Source organism: Zalophus californianus, chromosome 7, assembly GCF_009762305.2.
Source record: "Zalophus californianus isolate mZalCal1 chromosome 7, mZalCal1.pri.v2, whole genome shotgun sequence".
In the NCBI taxonomy this organism is placed as follows: Eukaryota; Metazoa; Chordata; class Mammalia; order Carnivora; family Otariidae; genus Zalophus; species Zalophus californianus.
The window spans coordinates 36,196,454-36,221,918 of record NC_045601.1 but is presented as its reverse complement, the minus strand read 5'-3'; the positions used below and the strand labels follow the sequence as shown (position 1 = coordinate 36,221,918).

Here is a 25,465-nt window from a genome sequence, read left to right as displayed (position 1 = left end):
TCAGACTCTTAATGGTTCTACAAACATAAGGCCAAAATCATGTATAAAGCTATTTGAGAGATAAGAATTATTATTGTTAATATGAGAATTCCAAAAAACGTGTAATCATCATCCAATGAGCCCATTGGATTTAGCCCTTCTAATGACTGCTTATGTCTTTGTGATGCCCACCAGGAATTCCGTAAGTGAATTTCACACATTCCATGTAGCTTTTCTGTTTGTCTGATGCAATAACCAACAGATTTATTGAATGCAACATGAACCATGAATCAAAGTTTGGAAATCTTTGTTTTAAAAAATGTTTAATGATACTATTGGTAAAAATAGTTGATTATTAGACACCTATTCAGCCCCTTTTCTATTCTACTTCTAGAAATAAGAGAATTCCCTTCCTCAGGTAAGTAAAAATGTAAAATAGCTCCAATATAACAGCTCCAATATAACAACTGATGAGTTCTTTCTTAGTGGCTTATGATAGAACCTCCAAATGTTCACAAATACATCTCCCCTTTCCTCTTATCATCTCTTTCTCTGAACTACAGCACACAAATGCACACAAACACACAATTCACTCTATTTAGTTCTGAGTCTAGGTATTTAAACATTTTTCCATTCATACAGATTATAAATTGGTAGAATATAATGTTTCTTTCGCTTAATTAGAGAAGTACACTTGCAGAGCAAAATAAATGTTAACTAACATTATTTGTATTCCAGGGATTCATTGTCCATCCCTTCTAACTAACTTAAATGCCATGCTGTGTTTTCTGGATTCGTTAACAACTCCAGGCACATTTCCCTCCACTTGCCTCTGTCAACCCAGCAAGCTGTTCCTTCTGACTTCAAAGTGTGAATATTTTTGCCTTATCATCAGTTTTGTAGTCTGAAGGGAGAGTTGGCTTACCTAAAAAGAAACCATACTTTCCAATGAAAACAATAGAATAGGGATGCTAATTACCACTTCCTTTTAAAATATATATGCCTTTTCCTCCAAAAAGAAAAAGACAAAGGAACTTTCTTTTGTAAAAGAGAAAAGGCAAAGTGTAAAAGAGATCTCCAAACAGTATTAATTGTATTTTTAAATTTCAGGGTATTAAAATCACAACACAATTATCAGCTGAATTATTTATGCATTCAGACAATTATTCAGATCAGAAATTAAACAGTTTCAAAAATATTAGAATGTTTCTAAACAAAAGTTCCCAAGTTGCTCATCATTTCTACAAGGTGACCTGGATATAGCTCAATGCCCAATGTACAAGTATCACTTTGTATTCAATGTATTGGCTTTGCTTTCTACTAGCAGGTTCTAGTCATTTTGGCAGTCCTGGTCTTAGCTTTCTACGGCACATAATCAATCTTGCTTGCTTACCACATAGCTAACCCTGAAGAATCTTTTCACCTTACACAACACAAAGTTGAACTGAATCTAAAATGCAAATATTACAGTGTTTCAAATACATCATCAGAAGACAATATTCATTTCCAATTCACTTGACTGACTTTTTTTCCTAAGCAGCTCTCTGAATCTTAGTCAACTTATGACTCTGCAGGGAGATGGAAACATTAATTATACTTGGAAGAATTTTTGATTTCTTAAAGCTATACTTCAAATAAAAAGTTTAATAAGGAAATAAAGACTTAAATAAAACTAATATTTTTAAGGATCCCATTAAATTGGGTACATCATTAGTTAGTGCTCCTTAGCTTTCTTCACTTTGTTCTAATCAGTGATTTCAATTTCTAAGTTAGTTGTATTTATTATGAATAAATGAAAACACATGCCAATATCTGAGGAGTTATGTGCTTGGCAGTGTATGAAATGTTTTCCTACAGTATCTTCTTTGATCTCCCTCAGGAACTTATAAGGTATATATCATCTCATTTTATAAGTGAAGAAAGAGTGGCATAGAAGCAAAGCAACATGTTCAATGTCACTTAAGCCCATACACTCAGGCTTTGCTCTCTACTGCCAATCATGCTTATTTCCTTGGCTTAAGAAGATTTTATTTCTGCTGCATTAAATAAAGGACCTTACAAACTACCTTTCTATTCGATAGCAATTACTAACCTCACATTGAAATTTGGAACTGCAAAAGTGTTTAATTATTTATGGTTCACCTAAGCATAGTTTAATTATGGTTCACCTAAGCATAGTTTAAAACCAGACGGGATTCTTTTAAGGTGCACTTTGGATTTTTTCCCATTCTTTTTATTTCTGCATAATTACAAAATGAATATATGCATAGCCTTTACTTCACTATTTCTCCCTCCCCCCCTCCCCAGGGTCACTATATTCAGAATGATATGTGTGTATTACATTATATATATGTATCAGAATACAAAAAAGATTATATGAAAATGAGCAGTTTCATTTTGTGATTTTTTTTTTAATAAAGGGAAAATACTGTGTATTTCGTTCTACAATTTTCTTTCTTCACTTAATAATACATCTTGGACACTTACTTTTCACTACATCTACATCTGTCTCATTATTCCAAAATGCATAGTATGGCTATTTTTAGATTATATAATCATTCTTCTTTTAATACACGTCTATATTGCTTCCATATGTTCATTATTTGAAACAATGCAACAATTATTATGTTTTTTTTAAAAAAAGATTTTATTTATTTATTTGATAGAGAGAGAGAGAGAAAGAGAGCACAAGCAGGGGGAGTGGCATGAATGCACCATGGGGGATTTTCTAGGACGGATAATGCTAAGTGGAATTGCTAGGTCAAAAAAGTATTCATAAGGAGTAGAAGAGAAGCTATTTCTTCATACAATCTGATTAACTTTTTATCTTTCTTTTTTTATTTTGCCCTTGATGAATTAAAATAGTTTATTTTAAAATTTGAATAATTTTTATTTTTACTGGGATTAACAATTGCTTTATGTATTTATTGGTCATTTTTATTTCTGTAAATTTTCTATTCCTATAATTTGCCCATTTTTCAAAGAGTGTTGTTCATCTGTTCATGGAGGATTTTTAAGGAAGAGTCCTTATATTTGAGCTAATGAAGTATTTTATTAAAAATTTAATTGGTTGAAGATTAAGTTCTTGGGGTCATTTTCTGGGGGGAAAAAAAAGCTTGGATGTGATGGCTCATTTCTGTACAGCCAGGATTACTCAAATATCTTCCATTCCACAGATTATACTCTTCTTTTAATAAGTATTCTTGCCAATAGATTCTAATTCCTATGTTTTTTTTTCCTGGAAACAACAATATCTTTGAATTCTAATGTGATTTTGATGTTTCTACTCCTAGAGAAGTCTAAAAGTGTAAGGCAGTTTTGGTGAATGATTTAAAGGTCTAATCTTTCTGCTTAGGTGGTTCACTAAAAGGGGAGGAAAACTCAGTCTTCAAGGAATTCTTATCCTATAAGAAGTAAAATGTGTTTATTAGACTTCTCTTGGCTGTGCCAGTCATGATCTACTTAACAAATGAAGTTATACTAAATCAAGTTGGTTAACATTAGCTAAATTCCACAATTAAAAGTCTGTCTTCGTATAAAGATATGCTGATTCAAATGATACACCTAAAGCCTTGAAGTTACCTGTAGCATGATTTTGAGGATAGAAAAATAAGTAAGAAGCTAGAGGTAATTCTAAGATTCTGCTGATAAGAGAATAGAACTTTGGCCTAAAAGGCACTTCCTTGAGGAACAAGGCAAAAAATATAGCTTGTTATAATGGTCTCACATAATTAAGCTAATGTGGAAGCCTCAAGACTTAAAATGTTTCTGTCAAGGATCACTGTTTCTGATCATCACACATACTCTGGATATATTTCAGCATGACTAGTATGCCAAGTTGTACACTAGAAATTTCTCAAAGAAGAATTTACATTTTTAGAATGTGTTTGAGCCTCTTTATCCCACTTTCCACCATTAAAAAGAAAACAGTTAAAAATACTCAGAGATACCTTAAAAATTATTTATGTATTATAAAAAAATTACCTGCTTTCTCCTGACTGATAAGGAGTTACAAATTTAAACTTCCACTAAAGGATTTTAAAAGATTTTTTAATGACAACAAGAAGATTATGGATAGTTCCATCACACACATGACATCTGGTATCTTCTTCCTTGCCAAGATCTATAAATGGCTGAAACTGTCACTTAACTTTGTAAAAGGCAACCTTTTTTTGGAAGCCAAACAACCTAAAGAATAATAATCAACATAGCAACAACTGTAGAAGCCTCTAATATTAGTGGTTATGTAATTATATGCCAGAATAAAAGGCTTAAGATTAGCTCAAGTTCAAAGTAAAAATACTATAATAGCCAATTTCTTGATTTTATTCTATAAAATCTTACATGTTTATACCCAGTTAGTGGCTTGTATACATATCTTAGCTATCTAGTGCTGCATAACAAATCATCTCAAAATATAGTGGTTTAAAACAGCATTTTATTATTGCCACTATTCCGTGACTCAAGTAGGCTCAGTTCCCTGTGATAGTAGCTGGGTCTGCAATGTCCAAGACGGCTCACTACGTGCAGAGGACTTTGGTAGGAGAAGCTAGGCCCTGCTGGAATGCTGCGATGACTGGACATTCCAGTGGTCTCTCCAACAAGATAGCATTAAGTTCCTGGTATGACTTCCCCAGTGGTCTGCATGATAAACAGTCTCCTCTGTCTCCCAGGGCCTTTCCCTCTTAAACTCAGATAAAACTCCTGTGAAGCTTACCAAAACCTTACTCTTCCTTGGTTTAAATTGACCAATTTAATCTTAGCCTGGGAATACTGAAGACTCCACCGTGGGACCCTAATTAAGGCATGTGCCCCCAGGCCCCCCAGTTCTCTTTGCTGTGCCTTGCCTTCACCGCCCCGTGTGGTCTCTCCAGGCTCACCACGTATTTTCTCCAAGACTTCTCTATTTCAATTCTCTTGTGGTCTTTTGTTAAACCTCAGCTCACCATCTGACAGGCTAGTGTTTAATGTAACAAATGTTAATCTAATAAAATTATGACAAGGGCCATCTTTGGAGAATAACTATCATAGTTAGTCCTCTGGCCAAAGATGATACACATCTCTTCCATTTCCAACATACACTTACCAGACTCCCTAAACCCTCCAAGTTTCATCCCATTTCAACCTCAGGATTACACTTTAAGTCCAGGATCACATGATGTAAATCAGGTTCTGGTGTAGTAGAGACTGCTTGTGGGGCACCACCTCTTGATCAGAAACGAGCTATGTGGCCCCCACATACCCAACATACAATGAAGAGACAGGATCAGGAGAACTGCAATAGATGTTTCCACTCAAAAAGAGGAGGAAAAATGGGAGCAAAATGGAGTCGCTGGTCTGAAAAATTACTGAAATTTAGCAAAGCACAGTTGCCATTTCACTTTGCTCAGAAGGCAGGGGGTATATGTTGCTTAGGACCCAAATATGTTCTCTGGGTGGTTCTTCTTGGCTGTAGGCCCCATGCTCTGAAGTCTTGACACTATCCTCTCAATCCTCTTCTTTTCTTAAGAAATAGCTCATGGGCACCTGGGTGGTTCAGTCGGTTAAGTGTCTGCCTTTGGCTCAGGTCATGATCTCAGGGTCCTGGGATCGAGTCCCACATCAGGCTCTCTGCTCAGTGGGAGCCTGCTTCTCCCTCTAACTCTCCCTCTGTGCTTGCTCTTTCTCCCTCTCTCTCTCAACTAAATAAATAAAATCTTAAAAAAAAGAAAAAAGAAAAGAAAAGAAAGAAAAAAGAAAAGAAAAGAAAAAAGAAAAGAAAAGAAATAGCTCATGCTTGCAGCTGAGTAGTGTTCTCAGCCTGTTTCCTGCCAGGAAGAAGTTTGGGGCTCAAGAACCTTTTTGTTTTAAATGCTCTGTTCCTTTCTGTCCCAACTGTTGCAATTCTTTTAAAAATTGTGGATTTGTTTAAATTGTAATGAAATTTCTCACTAGACAAAAGTGACAGTCACATATTTTCTGAGCGGGGTCTTTATTTTGGGTCAGTAGTGAGGATGCACAGGCTCATAGCAGAGAGGGTGAATATGTTTTAAGAGCCTTAGATGTAATTTCTACTGAGAGAAAAAATGAGATACTCTTTATAATTTTCTGAAGCCTCAAGAAACTTCCAGCCACACTTTTGGTCTCATCTTGAACCAGAGGCCACAATACTTTACTGGTACCACTCTGGCTTTGATATTTTTTCCTAAATTAAAAAATATATTTTCTATTTCCACCACCCCAAATTATTTCATGCCCCTTTGCAGTGAATGTCTCCCATCCATGGCAACAAATGATCTGCTCTCTCTTACTAATAGATCAGTTTTGCCTTTCTAGATTTTATATAAATAGAATCATTTACTGTCTTCTCTGTGACTTCTCTGGTTCAGCTTCATGCTTTTGAGATTGATTCATACCTTTGTATTCTTTTCATTGCTGAGTAATATTCCATTATATGGCTATACAACAGTATGTTTATCTATTCATCTGTGAAAGAATATAGGTTGCTTCTTGTTTGGAGTTACAATAAATAAAGAATATATACATATTCCTGTACATGTCTTTGTGTGGATACATACTTTTATCATTCCTCCTTGGTAAGTTCCTTCAAGTGGAATGGCAAAGTCTTACAAAAGATTTATACAGAACTTCTTTTAAAAATTTGTCATATAGGGGCACTTGGGTGGCTCAGTCGGTTGAGCATACAACTCTTGGCTTTGGCTCAGGTCATGATCTCAGGATTGTGGTATCGAGCCCCACATCAGGCTCTGTGCTCAGTGGGGTATCTGCCTGAGATTCTCTCTCTCTCCTCTCCCTTCCTCTGTGCCCCTGCCCCCTGCACTTTCTCTCTCTTCTCTCTAAAATAATTCAACCTTTTTTTTATTGTGCTATGTTAATCACTATACATTACATCATTACATCAGTTTTTGATGTAGTGTCCATGATTCATTGTTTGCGTATAACACGCAGTGCTCCATTCAGTATGTGCCCTCTTTAATACCCATCACCAGGCTAATAAATCAATCTTTTTAAAAAAATCTATCACGTAGTTTTTTTTTTAAGTTACCATTTAATTCCCATAAGCAGTGTATGAGAGTTCCAGTTCCTCCACAAGCACACCAAAAGTTGATCCTGTTAGTCTTTTTAACTTTAGCTATTTGGTGACTCATTGTGATTAATTACTGACAAAGATGATTTTGAATGTAGAGCAGTTTTTTTTTTCAAACATTTATCAACCATTTTGAATGCTTCCTTTGTAAAATGGTGAAATTTTTTTCTTTTCTTTTTTCCAGTTGTGTTGTCCTCTCATTGTTGAGTTGTAAGGTTTTTTTTAACATATAACAAATACAAATGTTTTTTTAGATACATGTATATAATATTTTCTTTCAGACTGGGACATTTCTTTTCATCTTTAATAGAGTATCTTGAAAAGAGAAGAAGTTTTGGTTTTGTTTTTTAAAGACTTTATTTATTTATTTGACAAACAGAGAGAGGGAGAGCACAAGTTGGCAGAGCGGCAAGCAGAGGGTAAGGGAGAAGGAGGCTCCCCACTGAGCAGGGAGCCCGATGTGGGGCTCGATCCCAGGACACTGGGATCATGACCTGAGCCGAAGGCAGACGCTTAACCGACTGAGCCACCCAGCTGCCCCAAGAGAAGTTTTCAAATCTGATGGCATTCAACTTAACTTTTTAAAAAATGGTTCATTTTTGTTGTGTCCTATTTTTAAAAAACCTTTGCCTTCCCAAATTGTAAATATTTTATCTTTGCTTCTAAAAATTATATAACTTTAGCTTTTTGATTTGGGTTTATGAGGTACATTCTTTTTTCCCAGCTGACAGCAAGTTGTTCCATAAGTACCAGTTATTTCAATACCTTTGATAAAAAGATTATCTATTTCCATTGAATTACGTTGGCACCTTTGTTGAAAATCAGTTGACTATTTATGTGTGTATTTATTTCTCTGCTCTTTCATGCTACATTGATCTTAGATTTATCCTTATTCTAGTGCTACAATGTTTTGATTACTGTGGATTTATTAGTAGAATTGAAATGAAGTAACATTTGTTCTACAACTTCTTTCTTTTAAAAAAAAATTGTCTTGGCTATTTTAGGTCCTTTGTATTTGCATATAAATTTTAGTATTAGCTTGTGAATTTCTGTTTTTATGAAGTCAGCTGAATTTTTGGGGGTATTGGGTTAAATGTATAGATATAAGATCTAAATTATTTTTTCAGAATGATACATCTTAAAAAGTTTTGTATCTAGTATACTTCTCTCTTTTAGATCTGATTTGGTGTTATCTTTACTATATGAAAAGATTTAAAAAATGTAGTAATTAAAATATCTCATTTGAATATTAGAATTGAAGAAAAACTGCTTAACAAATTTAGGCATTTTTCAAAAATCAGAGCCTTTAGAATACTAATAAATATTATACTATATAGAGTTCTATATATAGAATACTAATAAATACTAATAAATAAATAATAAATATCCCCTTCATCTTTAATGAAGGGGATAATTAGGAGTATTGTGCTTTATATATATGTGTGTGTATATACATATATATTTAACAGATATATTTTAACACATATATATTTTATTTATTTATTATTATTTTTTAAGTAGGTTCCATGCCCAGCACGGAGCCCAGTGTGGGGCTTAAACTCACAACCCTGAGACCAGGACCTGAGCTGAGATGCTTAACTGGCTGAGCCACTCAGGTGCCCCTATTATGCTTAATATATTTATAGAACAATGGGCAAATAACTAATTACTTTTCATAATTAATTGCAGTTGTTAAATATTCTGAACTGGCCATTTTGATTGTACATTAAACTTACTCATGGAATTCCCACGTGCTTTCTCTAACAGGCTGGAGTTTGCTGACATTTAAGGCACTGAAATAGCCCTTCTAATATCCACTCTCCCTTAGTAGGGGATGTTGTAAGGAAGCATCTTTGTCATCAAAATTTATAACATTTTATAAAAACATCAATAACTGATAATTCTAGGTATTTCATAAAATATCGTAAATTTTATATTTAGTCCCGAGGCAATAGTCTCAAAAAGTGCTGTTTTATAAACCAAGTTAAAAAAAGTTCAGGGGCGCCTGGGTGGCTCAGCTGGTTAAGTGTCTGCCTTTGGCTCAGGTCTTTATCTTAGGGTCCTGGGATGGAGCCCCGCAGTTGGGTTCCCTGCTCAGTGGGGAGCCTGCTTCTCTGTCTCCCTCTGCTTCTCCCTCTCCCTCCCCTTGCTTATGTTCTCTCTCTCTCAAATAAATAAAATCTTTTTTTTAAAAAAAGTACATGCATAAACAGGCTTATTTTTCTGAGGTAACAAAAGGCAAAATTGCTTTACTATGGTTTTCAACATGCTTATCTGAACAGTTAGCATAATCATAATGTCTTCAACAGCTTGGCCATTGGTCATTGTTTCAAAAAGCTTCCGGGAATATTCAATATAATAGAATGGAAAACAGCTGCTGTGGTCTGAAGCTTTGTGGAATATAATCTATAAATCTACCTACCCAGATAAACCAACTAAAAAATAAAATAAAATGTGGCTTATGCTGTGAATATTAAACCAAAATTTAAAAAAATAATAATAATAAAAGGTAGGTTTGTTAACATCTGAACTAATGTATTTTAAATGAATCTACTTGATCTTAACAGCAGGTGTTTATTGGGTGTTCATTATGTGCCAGGTACTATTCTCAGTGATTTTCCTAAAATAAACTTGCTTAATCCTCACAACAACTTTCTGAGGCATGTTATTATCCCTGTTTTACAAATGTAAAAATTGAGAAAAAAGGAGGTTGAATAATTTGCTCAAGATCAACAGTTAGGAATGATGGACTAAGGACGTCCAAAACTCCACTCATCCATAAAAGCAATGAACACTGGCAAAAATCACAGAATCAACTTTTTCAGAATTCTAAAATTAACTCAGTATTTTCAACAACCCAAGAATCTTTTATTCAAAAAATGACTTAATCTTGATGAGAACAATGAGCTTTGTGGTGGCTTGACTTGCTTTCATCTCATTCTTACCCCCAGCTCTGTAGTAGCCTCAAAACCCAGCAGACTTGCAATCACCAAAGGGCCACACTGGGTTTGGAGCACCTTAGAGAACAGGACAGAAATTCCTCAAGCAATTAAAAACATAACTACTATAGGATCCAGCAAACCCAAGTCTAGATACTTGTCCAAAAGAATTGAAATCAAGATCTCAAAGAGATAAATGCATTCTCATATCCATATGCAGCCCTATTCAAATAGCCAAGACATGAAAACAAGCTGAATATCCATTAGCAGATGAATGGACAAAGAAAATGTGGTATATGCATACATTGGAATAATGTTCAGCCTTAAAAGAGGAGAAAATTCTGCAATATGCAAAAACATAGTTGAATCTTGAGTACATGATACTAAATGAAATAAGCCAGTCATAAAAAGACAAATACTACATGATTCTACTTATATGCAGTATCTAAAATACTCAAATTCATAGAATCAAAGAGTGGAATCATGGTTGCCAGAGGCTGGGAGGAGGGTAAAATGAAATTATTAATCAATGTATATGAAATTTCAGTTAAGGAAGATGAAGAAGTTCTAGGGATCTGCCATACAACATTGTACCTATATTCAATAATACTGTATTATACACTTAATTTGTTAAGAGAGTAGATCTCTTGTTAAATGTTCCTATTTATGAACATTCATGACAAAACAAATTTTTATTTTATTTTATTAAAAGATTTTTTATTAATTTATTTGGCAGAGAGAGACACAGCGCGAGAGAGAACACAAGCAGGGGGCGCAGGAGAGGGAGAAGTGGGCTTCTCACTGAGCAGGGAACCCAATGCGGGGCTCGATCCCAGGACCCTGGGATCATGACCTGAGCCGAAGGCAGACGCTTAACAACTGAGCCACCCAGGCGCCCCGACAAAACAAATTTTTAAAAAGCCTCATTCTCAGATTATTGTCACTGATAAACCAATCTGGGAGGTCCCTGGAAAAGCTCCTTTTATACCCTGACTCCACCCAGTCTGGGAACGGCCCTATCACTAGATATTTATTGAAGCTGATCAGCAATAATTATTTAACATTGTATCTTCCTAGAGCTGTGATACTAGTTGTGGCAATCAAAATATATCAGGTTAAGTCTCCTTATTCTAAATCTCCCCAACTTTCTTGTATTATTTACTCTCTCTCCAGCACCCTTACATGTATACACCACCCCCCCGTACCACACCTTCTTCCTTTAGCCAGAAAGCAAAAAACTTGCATATCTACTCATGCAGATAAAAAGCCCCAGAAAACACCAGTCCATGGTGCCAACATGACACTCTGCTGCAGTCACCACGTTTTTTGTATGACATCATCCTTAATAGTATGTTTCAATGAAATTCAAACCTATCACCACTGCCAAGGAAATGCTTTTCCCTATCCATCTCAACAGTCCTGCAAATATGTGTGTGTGAAGAACTCCATATTTATATACAATTTCTGGAATCTCTTTTTTGAATGTATCATAGAGAACAAATGACATACAGAATATCTTGACAACTAACACAAAATGAGTCTCATTCCTCATCAGTACAAACATCAACATGGCATGAGCCTCATAAAGGGAAGACATCAGTATTCAGTCTGAAATTTAAGGGTCTGAGAAAATGCTCATAAGATAAGAAGTCAGCCTGCCACGGTGTCAGGTAGATAGGCAGATGAAGGATAGATGATGATAGATAGATAGATAGATAGATATCCCGACAGGAAACACTAAGTTTCTAGATCAGAACACAGTTTATTATCACAGAGCATCTTAGCACTGGTGAGGCTATAAAAGGCATCACTACTAAAATCATTCTGAATAAATGGCATTGATATAATTGGCTAATTATTTGGGGGGAAATGAGGATTTTGCACAAACAGAAGGACTGTACCACAGACTCACAAAATATGACACTCAGAGCTTGACTGGCACACTGTCCCATCCTCCCCTTTGGAGAGGGAGAGGCTTTTATTCTGGGATATAAGCAAATATTACAGGAGAGAGGAGTCTCTGAATCTCTCTGAAGGAGTATAACTATCTTCCAGAACATGCTTGCTATTCAGTCATCCTTTAACCAAATTTGCCAGTGGTCATTCCTCCAAACGTTTAGACCATGAGGAAACACGAAAGCATTCACAGAGAACTGCCTTCCAATAATCAGATCTAGGGGCTGAAGCTAAATAGTCTAGTGACCTTTACTGATTTGTTTTACAACTTTCTATTACTGAATAATGAAAAGTTGGGCAGATAATGTAAATGGGAAAAAAAGTAAAATGCTTTCTTCACCATTACTGACATTTTGATTAAAGAAATCAATGGTATTCATAATAACTGTCTTACTCTAAACTACCTGAACTTTTAGGGTAATCACTTACAGGCAATAAATTGATACTAAAACATATTTTCAGATTGTAGTTCTTTTTGAAAATAAGGATGTTGTTCTTTACATTTTTATCCCTAAATCTTTTCTTGAAAACACACAACAAAAACAATCTGCTTCAGAGATTCTCCCTTGTTATCACTGAATAGGCAATAAATTTTTATATCTCACAAATTCTGTTCAGACCAGGTTACTTTACTTAATCCTCATTACCTTCTGCCCACTTGCCCAGAATACGGCAAAACATTAGAAAACTAAAGCTGACTTTGTTTACTTTGATATAGCAAAGATATTTTCAAATAAATTTCAAAATCAAAACAAAATGGCCCTAATATCTAAATCACACTTTAGAAACAAAACTTCAGTGTCCTGAGCATTACTAATGTTAATCATTTAGGACCCTCTCACAGCCATTGTGATTTTTTTTTTAAAGATTTTATTTATTTATTTGAGAAAGAGAGAGCATGCTCAGGGGGAGCAGCAGAGGGAGAAGCAGATTCCTCATTGTGCAGGGAGCCTGACAAAGGGCTCCATCCCAGGATCCTAAGATCATGACCTGAGCTGAAGGCAGACGCTTAACCAACTGACCCACCCAGATGCCCCCATAGTGACTCTTTTAAAGCATAAATCATATCATGCCACATCTCTGCTCTCCCCTTTTGATGGCTCCCTATCTCAGTCATAGAAAAAAATCAAAGTCCTTTCAATGGCCTAGAATAACTTTCATGGTCTGCCCATCTTGAGTAACAGCTGTTTTTTGTTTGTTTTGTTATATCTACATATTCCATCTAATTGATGGATAATTTGATAAATTCAGTATGATTGGCATGTAGCCTAGAAATAAGTCCTAGAGTTATTTAGCTTTGCATTGAATAAATTCTGTATGTAATCCAAATGGTTTCCCCTGGGAGATATTTTAAGTGTCATGAAAATGTGTTCTCTTGTTTGGCCCCAGACAGAGACTTATTAAGCATCTTTTGAGGACAGTCACACACTCATACAAGACATGGAATCTGAAGTACAGACTATTCCAGGTCTAACAAAGGAGATAAGCTGTGTACATCAATATTAATATTAGCAAAGTAGCAAAAGAAAAAAAATGAAATCCTAAGGAATTCCAAGGAAAAATATAGTCAAAATTGCTTGATTACTTGACAAAATGGAAAACTCTCCTGAGTGAAGTTAAGAATATCTAGAGACTTAGTTCTGCTCTCTCAGAGGAAGACAAAGCAGAAGTAGGGCAACACTAATTTTATAAAGTTCAAACAAAAAGCTGGTAGTGATGCCTTTATACAATACAGGTATATTGGCATACATAGTACAGTCTTTGCTTACCTGGTTAGCACAAAGAACTACAAATTTAGTGCAGATCCAACTAGGAAAATGGTATACAACACCTGTTTCTCACAACAATGTGTCAGCAACACCATTTTTGTATGAAAAGAAAAATGTGCTTGCTTCTAAACTTAGGCTACTAATGTATCTAATCACAATGCCTTTCAACCAGAGGAAGTGATTTTATTTCAAATCATGAAATTTGCATACAAAATTGAGCTTTTAGGTGAGGTCACATTAATTCCCTTTTGAAAGGGCTTTTTTTTTCTTTTTTAAGATATGTGTTATTTCTTTGGATTTTGTGTTTACAACCACCTTATGATGAAAGTGCTATTGCTCTGTTTTGTCAATGATGGAAACAATAAACACGGATATAAAGAAAGGAGCAATAGCACAGAAAATTTGCTAGAGACAATCCTACACCACCTTTCCAGGAGGCATCATGGGACCATAAGGAATGCCTGGGCCCTGCTGGCAGGAGAAAGGCCCATCCTGACACTGACTACAATCTAGGAACTTTGGGCAAGTCTCTTCAGCTATGAAGTGGTGACAATGATACCTGTATCACAAGGTTGTGTTACAAGAACTAAAGGAGATGAAGTACACAAAGCCACTGTTTACTATTATCATAGTTCCCAGGAAAGCACAACTTAAAAAATGTGTATATATCTACCAATAACCCAATGTTAGAAAACTCTGAGAATCATCATTTTGGATTGTGTTTCTGGCTTCCTCCAAATGCTTCTCATTTTGAACTATTCCCTGAAAAGCCTATGTTGCCAATCAAATCTGAATTACTGCTTACCTCTACAGACCACTCTCCTGAAGACCTTTTAACTATGATTTGAGATTTAGTTTTCATAATAGGAAATATCAGTTTTGCAGAGTGGCCTGGCAAGGCTTTATAGAACAGCTTCAGTCAGACTGACATGCACTTTTTTAACCATATTTCCTGTAGCTGCACAGACAATGAGAAATCCACTTCTCTGAGCAGAACCAATTATAACTGAACAGGTACACTCTTTCTCCAGCCTGGTCATGATGTCAAATGTTTGATTAGAAAGATCTTGTGCTTTTAGCAAAATGGGGGTGAATTTCTTTCCATTTGCAAGAACAAGCTATTTCTGCCTTTCATTTCATAGTCTCTTAGTATCTTAATTCTAGTCACCCGGTGTCAAATAGAGTCGCAAATGCAACGCCCTTGACATGGCGGAAACAATATTGTTATATGTGTTGCAAAACAGACTAAGCTAGCTTCAGGGCAGAATAAAGCAGCACCAGGGCACAGAATCAGATGTACTGTGTGATCTAAGAGAGAAGAAAGAACAAGGTACACATGAAGACTATGTCCCAGTGGATGCAACATGGGGCTGCACCTGGTAGCCCTGGAAAGGAATCTCAAGAAGAGTGTCAAATACAGGGAAACGGTAGGATGAAACAGGTAAAAAGGTGCATGCAAATACTGCCTTGTGCGTATATAACATGGTGATACAACCACAACAAATCAGGTTTTAGAAATGCAGGACCGAAATAGGAAAGGGTAATTCTAAAAAGAGGCAGTCCTGGGAAAATCCTCTCACGGGAGGTAAAAAAAAAAAAAAGAGAGAGAGAGAGAGAAAATGGGAACCAAGTTCCCACTAAATGTAGGATTATAAAGACAAGCAGGCCCCATGAAATCAAGCATTACAGAAAAATGCCCCTCTTCAGCTGCCAAAAACAGAAACTTACCAGCAATGTCAAGGACGACCACTATCCCCCCAAAATAATATATGCTCATTTTTGGACTTCCTATTTCTTCTCTTAAGAATTCTTCAGCATCTAACCAAGTCGAAATCAAAAAGGCTATTAATGAGGTGCAATCAAAAATAGGGACACTAACTGCTAGGATAAATGAGGCAGAAGAGAGAATCAGTGATATAGAAGACCAAATGATGGAAAATAAAGAGGCCGAGAAAAACAGATATAAACAACTACAGGATCATGAGGGCAGAACTTGAGAGATAAGCGATACGATAAGACGAAACAACATTAGAATAATTAGGATCCCAGAAGAAGAAGAAAGAGAGAGGGGGACAGAAGGTATACTGGAGCAAATAATAGCAGAGAACTTCCCTAATGTGAGGAAGGAAACAGGCATCAAAATCCAGGAGGCACAGAGAACTCCTCTCAAAATCAATAAAAATAGGTCAACACCCCAACATCTAATAGTAAAACTTAGAGCCTCAGACACAAAGAGAAAATCCTGAAAGCAGCTCGGGAGAAGAGATATGTAACCTACAAGGGTAGAAATATTAGATTGGCAACAGACCTATCCACAGAGACCTGGCACGCCAGAAAGGACGGGCATGATATCTTCAGAGCACTAAACGAGAAAAATATGCAGCCAAGAATACTATATCCAGCTAGGCTGTCATTGAAAATAGAAGGAGAGATAAAAAGCTTCCAGGACAAACAAAAACTAAAGGAATTTGCGAACACGAAACCAGCCCTCCAAGAAATATTGAAAGGGGTCCTCTAAGTGAAGAGAGAGCCTAAAAGCAGCATAGATCAGAAAGGAACACAGACAATATACAGTAACAGTCACCTTACAGGCAATACAATGGCACTAAATTCATACATTTCAATAGTTCCCTGAATATAAATTGGCTAAATTCCCCAATCAAAAGACACAGGCTATCAGATTGGATTAAAAAACAGGACCCATCAATATGCTGTCTGCAAGAGACCCAATTTAGACCCAAAGACACCCCCAGATTGAAAGTGAGGGGGTGGAAAACCATTTACCATGCTAATGGACACCAAAGAAAGCTGGGGTGGCAATCCTTATAGTAGACAAATTAGATTTTAAAACAAAGACTGTACTAAGAGGTGAAGAAGGACACTATACCCTACTTAAAGGGTCTATCCACCAAGAAGATCTAACAATTGTAAATATCTATGCCCCTAACATGGGAGCAGCCAATTATATAAGGCAATTAATAACAAAAGCAAAGAAACACATTGACAACAGTACAATAATAGTGGGAGACTTTAACACCCCCCTGACTGAGATGGACAGATCATCTAAGCAAAAGATCAACTAGGAAATAAAGACTTTAAATGAAACAGTGGACCAAATGGACTTTACAGATATATTCAGAACATTCCATCCCAAAGCAATGGAATACACATTCTTCTCTAGTGCCCATGGAACATTCCCCAGAATTGATCACATCCTAGGTTACAAATCAGGTCTCAACCGGTACCAAAAGATTGGGATTATTCCCTGCATATTTTCAGACCACAGTGCTTTGAAACTAGAACTCAATCACAAGAGGAAAGTCGGAAAGAACTCAAATACATGGAGGGTAAAGAGTATCCTACTAAAGAATGAATGGGTCAACCAGGAAATTAAAGAAGAATTCAAAAAATTCATGGAAACCAATGAAAATGAAAACACAACTCTTCAAAATCTTTGGGATACAGCAAAGGCAGTCCTAAGAGGAAAGTATATAGCAATACAAGCCTTTCTCAAGAAACAAAAAAGGTCTCAGATACACAACCTAACCCTATACCTAAAGGAGCTAGAGAAAAAACAGCAAATAAAGCCTAAACCCAGCAGGAGAAGAGAAATAATAAAGATCAGAGCAGAAATCAATGAAATAGAAACCAAAAGAACAGTAGAACAGATCAACAAAACTAGGAGCTGGCTCTTTGAAAGAATTAACAAGATTGATAAACCCCTGGCCAGAATTATCAAAAAGAAAAGAGAAATGACCCACATCAACAAAATCATGAATGAAAGAGGAGAGATCACAACCAACACCAAAGAAATACAAACAATTATAAGAACATATTATGAGCAACTCTATGCCAGCAAATTAGATAACCTGGAAGAAATGGATGCATTCCTAGAGATGTATCAGCTACCAAAATTGAACCAGGAAGAAATAGAAAACCTGAACAGACCTATAACCACTAAGGAAATTGAAGCAGTCATCAAAAATCTCCCAACAAACAAAAGCCCTTGGCCAGATGGCTTCCCAGGGGAATTCTACCAAACATTTAAAGAAGAATTAACACCTGGTCTCCTGAAACTGTTCCAAAAAATAACCACTAAGGAAATTGAAGCAGTCATCAAAAATCTCCCAACAAACAAAAGCCCAGGGCCCGATGGCTTCCCAGGGGAATTCTACCAAACATTTAAAGAAGAATTAATACCTAGTCTCCTGAAACTGTTCCAAAAAATGATGAGAAATCATCATTTGGAAGGAAAACTTCCAAACTCTTTTTATGAGGCCACCATTGCCTTGATCCCCAAACCAGACAAAGACCCCATCAAAAAGGAGAATTACAGACCAATATCCTTGATGAACATGGATGCCAAAATTCTCACCAAAATACTAGCCAATAGGATTCAACAGTACATTAAAAGGATTATTCACCATGACCAAGTGGGATATATTCCTGGGCTGCAAGGTTGGTTCAACATCCACAAATCAATCAATGTGGTACAATACATTAGCAAAAGAAAGAACAAGAATCCTATGATCCTCTCAATAGATGCAGAAAAAGCATTTGACAAAGTACAGCATCCTTTCTTGATCAAAACTCTTCAGAGTATAGGGATAGAGGGTACATACCTCAATATCATAAAAGCCATCTATGAAAAACCAACAGCGAATATCATTCTCAATGGGGAAAAGCTGAGAGCTTTCCCCCTAAGGTCAGGAACGTGGCAGGGATGTCCACTCTCACCACTGCTATTCAACATAGTATTAGAAGTCCTAGCCACAGCAATCAGACAACAAAAAGAAATCAAAGGCATCCAAATTGGCAAAGAGGAAGTCAAACTCTCACTCTTTGCAGATGATATGATACTGTATGTGGAAAATCCAAAAGACTCCACCCCAAAACTGCTAGAACTCATACAGGAATTCAGTCAAGTGCAGGATATAAAATCAATGCACAGAAATCAGTGGCATTCCTATACACCACCAACAACACAGAAGAGAGACAAATCAAGGAGTCGATCCCATTTACAATTGTACCCAAAACCATAAGACCCTAGGAATAAATTTAACCAAAGAGGCAAAGGATCTGTACTCAGAACACTATAAAATGCTCATGAAAAAAATTGAAGAAGACACAAAGAAATGGAAAAACTTTCCATGCTCATGGATTGGAAGAACGAACATTGTGAAGATGTCAATGCTACCTAGAGCAATCTACACATTCAATGCAATCCCCATCAAAATACCATCCACTTTTTTCAAAGAAATGGAACAAATAATCCTAAAATTTGTATGGAACCAGAAGAGACGCCGAATAGCCAGAGGAATGTTGAAAAAGAAAAGCAAAGCTGGTGGCATCACAATTCCGGACTTCCAGCTCTATTACAAAGCTGTCATCATCAAGACAATATGGTACTGGCACAAACACAGACACATAGATCAATGGAACAGAATCGAGAGCCCAGAAATGGACCCTCAACTCTATGGTCAACTCATCTTTGACAAAGCAGGAAAGAATGTCCAATGGAAAAAAGACAGTCTCTTCAACAAATGGTGTTGGGAAAATTGGACAGCCACATGCAGAAGAATGAAACTGGACCGTTTCCTTACACCACACGCAAAAATAGACTCCAAATGGTTGAAAGATCTAAACGTGAGACAGGAGTTCAACAAAATCCTAAAGGAGAACACAGGCAGCAACCTCTTCGACCTCAGCCGCAGCAACTTCTTCCTAGAAACATCGCCAAAGGCAAGGGTAGCAAGGGCAAAAATGAACTATTGGGATTTCATCAAGATAAAAAGCTTTTGCACAGCAAAAGAAACAGTCCACAAAACCAAAAGACAACCGACAGAATGGGAGAAAATATTTGCAAATGACATATCAGATAAAGGGCTAGTATCCAAAATCTATAAAGAACTAATCAAACTAACACCCAAAGAACAAAGAATGAATCAAGAAATGGGCAGAAGACATGAACAGACATTTTTCCAAAGAAGACATCCAAATGGCCAATAGACACATGAAAAAGTGCTCAACATCGCTCAGCATCAGGGAAATCCAAATCACAACCTCAATGAGATACCACCTCACACCAGTCAGAATGGCTAAAATTAACAAGTCAGGAAATGAGAGATGTTGGCAGGGATGCGGAGAAAGGGGAACCCTCCTACACTGTTGGTGGGAATGCAAGCTGGTGCAACCACTCTGGAAAACAGTATGGAGGTTCCTGAAACAGTTGAAAATAGAGCTACCATACGACCCAGCAATTGCACTACTGGGTATTTACCACAAAGATACAAATGTAGGGATCCGAAGGGGTACGTGCACCCCAGTGTTTATAGCAACAATGTCCACAATAGTCAAACTGTGGAAAGAGCCAAGATGTCCATCAACAGATGAATGGATAAAGATGTATATATATACAATGGAATATTATGCAACCATCAAAAGGAATGAGATCTTGCCATTTGCAATGATATGGATAGAACTGGAGGGTGTTATGCTGAGTGAAATAAGTCAATCAGAGAAAGACATGTATCATATGACCTCACGGATATGAGGAATTCTTAATCTCAGGAAACAAACTGAGGGTTGCTGGAGTGGTGGAGGGTGGGAGGGTTGGGGTGGCTGGGTGATAGACATTGGGAAGGGTATGTGCTATGGTGAGCACTGTGAATTGTGCAAAACTGTTGAATCACAGATATGTACTTCTGAAACAAATAATGCAATATATGTTAAGAAAAGAAAAAAGAAGAGATAGCAGGAGGGGAAGAATGAAGGGGAGAAAATTGGAGGGGGAGACAACCATGAGAGATGATGGACTCTGAAAAACAAACTGAGGGTTCTAGAGGGGAGGGGGGTGGGGCGATGGGTTAGGCTTGTGATGGGTATTAAAGAGAGCACTTTCTGCTTGGAGCACTGGGTGTTATACACAAACAATGAATCATGGAACACTACATCAAAAACTAATGATGTAATGTATGGTGATTAACATAACAATAAAAAATTTTTTAAAAAAGAATTGTTCTGCAAAGCAATCTGTTGATATTTTAAGGATCCCAAATCAAGATTTTTCAGTTACTTTTAACTCTTTACTGACCAGAATACAGATACAGAATCATAGATTTGTAGAATATTTAAGCTCAAAAAAATAATACTGATCATTTACTCTAACCTTTTATAGTCAAGAATGCTAAGATTATCCCATATCACATGGCGAAGTAGTAACACAGCCAGGATAAGAATCACATTCTCCTTATTTCCAGACAGTATTTTTTTTTTCCACCACAGCTATCTAAAATTAAACTTTCAATATATTTTTTTAAAGATTTTATTTATTTATTCATGAGAGACAGAGAGAGAGAGGCAGAGGGAGAAGCAGTCTCCCCGCTGAGCAGGGAGCCCGATGCAGGACTAGATCCCAGGACCCTGAGATCATGACCTGAGCCGAAGGCAGACGCTTAACCATCTGAGCCACCCAGGCGCCCTAAATTTTCAATATTTTTTTTTAAAGGTTTTATTTATCTCTTCATGAGAGACAGAGGGAGAGAGAGAGAAGTGGAGGGAGAAGCAGGCTCCCAAGGAGCAGGGAGCCCGATGCGGAAATCGATCCCAGGACCCTGGGATCATGACCTGAGCCGAAGGCAGATGCTTAACGACTGAGCCACCCAGGCGCCCTTTTCAATATTTTCAAAAGAGAATTGTACCTATATAAAGTCCAAGAGAAGAAACTTGTATTAATAAGAGGATCTAAGTAGGAATAAGCTAAATTTAAAAGGTCAGCAGCAGAGAGTTATAAAATGAAGATTCTTTACTGAAAGTAGGAGAAAAATGCAACCCAGAAAGAAAAAACTTTTGCTTTGCACTCTAATATACATCTACAACTAACCATTTTTTTTGTTACCCCCATTGCTACCCTGTTGGCCCAGGGCAGCATCATGTATAGCAATGTCCCCCTAGTTGGTTTCCCTGTTTCCATCCTTGCTCCCCTATTAACAGCAGCACATAAATCAGAATGAATCCTTTAAAATATAATTGTCATTCCCCGACCCAATCCTCCAATCATTTTTTTGTCTCATAAGAAGTTAAGCCAAAATTACTATAATGACCTACAAAGACCTACGCAATTTGCCTCCCCCATTTTGTCTGAACTCATCCCCTTTTGTCTCCTTCTTCACTATATTCCAGCCATCCTGGCCTTCCAGCTGATTTTTGAGTACATTAGGCCTCAGGGTTGTACCATCTCTTTCTTCTGCCAGGAGCACTTACTCCATCCTCTGTCTGCATAGCTCATCTTATCCATTCAAGTCTTTGGACAAGTGCCCTGATCCCAGTAGGGCGTACCATGACCACCCTATTTAAAATTATTCTATTCACCTTACACTCTTAATCCTACTTATCTTGCCCTATTCTTTTTTACATAGCACTTATCATGAACTGCCATTCTGTATTCTTTACTCCCACTAGAATGTAAGATTACACAGAGTATCAAGTCATTTACCCCTTTGTTACTGATGTACATGCAGCATCTAAAACAGTACCTAAAACATAATAATCAAGAAATATCTGCTGAACGACAGGCTTGACTAAAAGCAGATGATCCCCATGTTAAAAGCCATAATCTCTGGTTTTACTCAAATGAAACTACAGAAGTTCTACACTGGAGAGAGTACCACACAACTGAGTGTTCCTAACTCTGAAGGAAGAGGTCTAATATGAAGAAACGGCAATTTGAAGAAATGTCAGAAGTATATCAAAGATTGTTATAAAGACAGTGCTCACTTCAGCAGCACATATACTAAAATTGGAACAATACAGAGAGGTGAGCATGGCCCCCTGCAAGGATGACATGCAAATTTGTGAAGCATTCCATATTAAAAAAAATTTTGTTATAAAGATATACAGGACTTTAATTATAAGATTTGACTAAATGGAGGGCGCCTGGGTGGCTCAGATGGTTAAGCGTCTGCCTTTGGCTCAGGTCATGATCCCAGGGTCCTGGGATCGATTTCCGCATCGGGCTCCCTGCTCCTTGGGAGCCTGCTTCTCCCTCTGCTTCTCTCTCTCTCTCTCTCCCTCTCTCTCTCTCTCCTCCTCTGTCTCTCATGAATAAATAAATAAAATCTTTAAAAAAATAAAAAAATAAAAAAAAGATTTGACTAAATGGAATATCAAACCATTTGCCAAGATGGTAAAATAAAAATTCATATTCTCCTAAATTAATATTTAAGTTTAATAAAATTCCAATCAAAATCCCCTCAAGATGTTTTTATAGAAATTAATGAAGTGGCTTAAAGCTCATTTGAAAGAATGAGGAGCTGAGAATCCAAACAATTAATAACAAGAAGAAAAAAATATATACCAATATTACAACATATTAGAAAATACTATTTGTGAGCTACTGATTTAAGAAAAGCCAGGTAAATCAAAGAAACAGAATAAAAAAATGAGAAACTGCCTTCAGAACAGATGGGTAAAGAATATTTAGTAAATATATGGAACTGGGAAAACGGTTTAACCATCTGTTTAAAAAAAAGTTTTTTTCATACAACACAAAATATACAAAATAAATTCCTCATGGATTAAGGAGTTAAATATGAAAATAAACACAGATTTAGAATAATTATAAGTGGGTCTGGTTATAAGGCAAGTCAAGCTCTCCAAGTTTAAGCTTACATAACTAAATTATGAGATGAGCATTTTTAATGCATTAATAGTAATAATGTTGATGTTATTTAAAAGTAAACAACCAATATGAGGTGATCCTAGAAGGCACTAATTCTATGAGATGAAAGTCTGGAGAGGGTTAAGGGTCAAGCATTAATCATTATTAGGGTTTAGAACTTCACTTTCTGTTCCTAGTTACCAGATCTTCAGCAGATTCATTTTTACCCACAAGTGCATTGTTAGTGGCTCCCTGAAAAATCAAACAGAATAAACTGAATTCATAGTTTGGGGCACTTAAGACCAGAGCAATCTGATGCAGGTTGGAACACAGTACTGAGACAAAAAATAAACATGAGGTAAAAGTGAAAAGCAATAATGAAGAGGATGGTGGGAAACTTTTGGAGGTGATGGACAGTTTTATGGCATAGACTATTTTGAGTTTTCATGGGTGTATAGTTATTACTAAACTCACCAAGTTGTGTACATTAATTATGTATAGCTTTCTGTATGTCAAAAATATAAAATAATAAAATCCAGAAAAGAATGAAGAAAAAGAGAACAAAGGAGACCAAAGGAGAATATATAAATCTCCCACATAAATTTTGGAAAATAAAGGAGGAGGGCACTGGAATGCCAAAAATTGTAAGAAATTAGGGCTTACTTGATTTTATTTGGACATTAAAAAAAACGACATCCAAAAGAATGTCTGGAAATAACTGCACTGCACATACCCACATTTACATACTCATATACAGAGATATGCACACATGGGTGTACAAACACACATACTTATATAAGCAATTTATTGAGCAAATGGGACTTGACAGGATATAAGAAGGAACCAACTTCATTCTTGTTCTTTTATATCCCTTCAAGTTTCTGTAAACAGATGATTGTTCTAACTGCATAAAATTTTAAGGCAATCCCATAGCTTTTAAGGAACAAGTAGTTTATAAAAATCCACATTTATGTATTAGCCACTTAGATCCAGTCCAGTTAATATAATAAGCAAAGCTCAAAGAGCTTCTCTAATTTAAAGCATCTTCCTGTAGTAGCTTAATCTCCCTTGAGGCTTCCAAATCTACAAATAGAGAAGAAATTATGGTTGACTTAATTATTAGCTCTTTCTATCTCCTTCCTCTACTCACTAATTTCTTTTTTTATTTCTCCAGCATAAGGTCTAAGGAGAAAAGAAAAATAAGGAGAAAATAAGTAGAAATACAGCCTTGGGTTGCTCCTATCTCTTTAAATTGGGCATGGCAAATAATAAAAACTGACCCCATCCATTCCTGAGATACTCCAGCAGATTACTTGGAAACCATCCTAGTTGGGAACCACACTGTAAGATCTTTGCCCAAGGCTAGCCACTTATAACTATCACCCTCAAGTCCTGGACTTCAGGAAATACATCTAGTGTTTAAGGTCCCTTCCCCTCTCTCCAGTTCACATCTTGTTTCCAGAGAACCCACTTGCTCTGCCATTGATGGAGGCACAGTTTACTCTCAATATCACTTACTCCAGAAGGGGGAAATCTCCAGTTATAGCCTCTTACCTTTAGACTTCAGAGATGTGGGTCAAATGTCAGTTCTTATTTTTCTCAAATCCCCACAGCCCAATGACAAGGCCTACAAGTGGATCACTTGAAGACCCCATCGCATAACTTGAGATGAGAAAGAAAAACTCAACTTTCTTTACCCATAATGTTGGAGATAAAATCTCCACAGTGTATGATTAACTCTCTGCAAAACAAATCCTTCCTCAACTTGCTAACTTCTTAACCTTTCTCTTTCTTGACTTGTGGTGAGTAGAAATGCCCTAGCATCTATAGAACATTTGCTCCTGGCTTCCAAGTTGCAAGACTGGCTAATGCTGTTGGCACCGACTGTATGACCTTCACCTTTCAAGTCCTGCATAGATAGTCTAGCAACTCACTTTAAAATGTGAAGGTTCATGGGCTCACCTTCAGTTCTGAGGTTTTGGGCCTCTGGAATAATTTCAGGGCAAAGAGTCAAATGTAACAATCTGTTATGCACACGTGTATACATATACATGTATGTCCATATGTCACTTTATCA

General features: G+C 36.6%; 1 protein-coding gene and 1 non-coding gene across 4 annotated transcripts in view; one reads left to right on the top strand and one right to left on the bottom strand.

The window, feature by feature from the left end:
• THEMIS (thymocyte selection associated) overlaps window positions 1-25,465 on the bottom strand; it is a 191,593-nt gene that overhangs the window by 46,012 nt on the left and 120,116 nt on the right. The window lies entirely within an intron of this gene.
• Window positions 22,498-22,602, top strand: LOC113928137. The gene has a single exon (XR_003521818.1). It is a non-coding gene; the product is annotated as a U6 spliceosomal RNA (small nuclear RNA).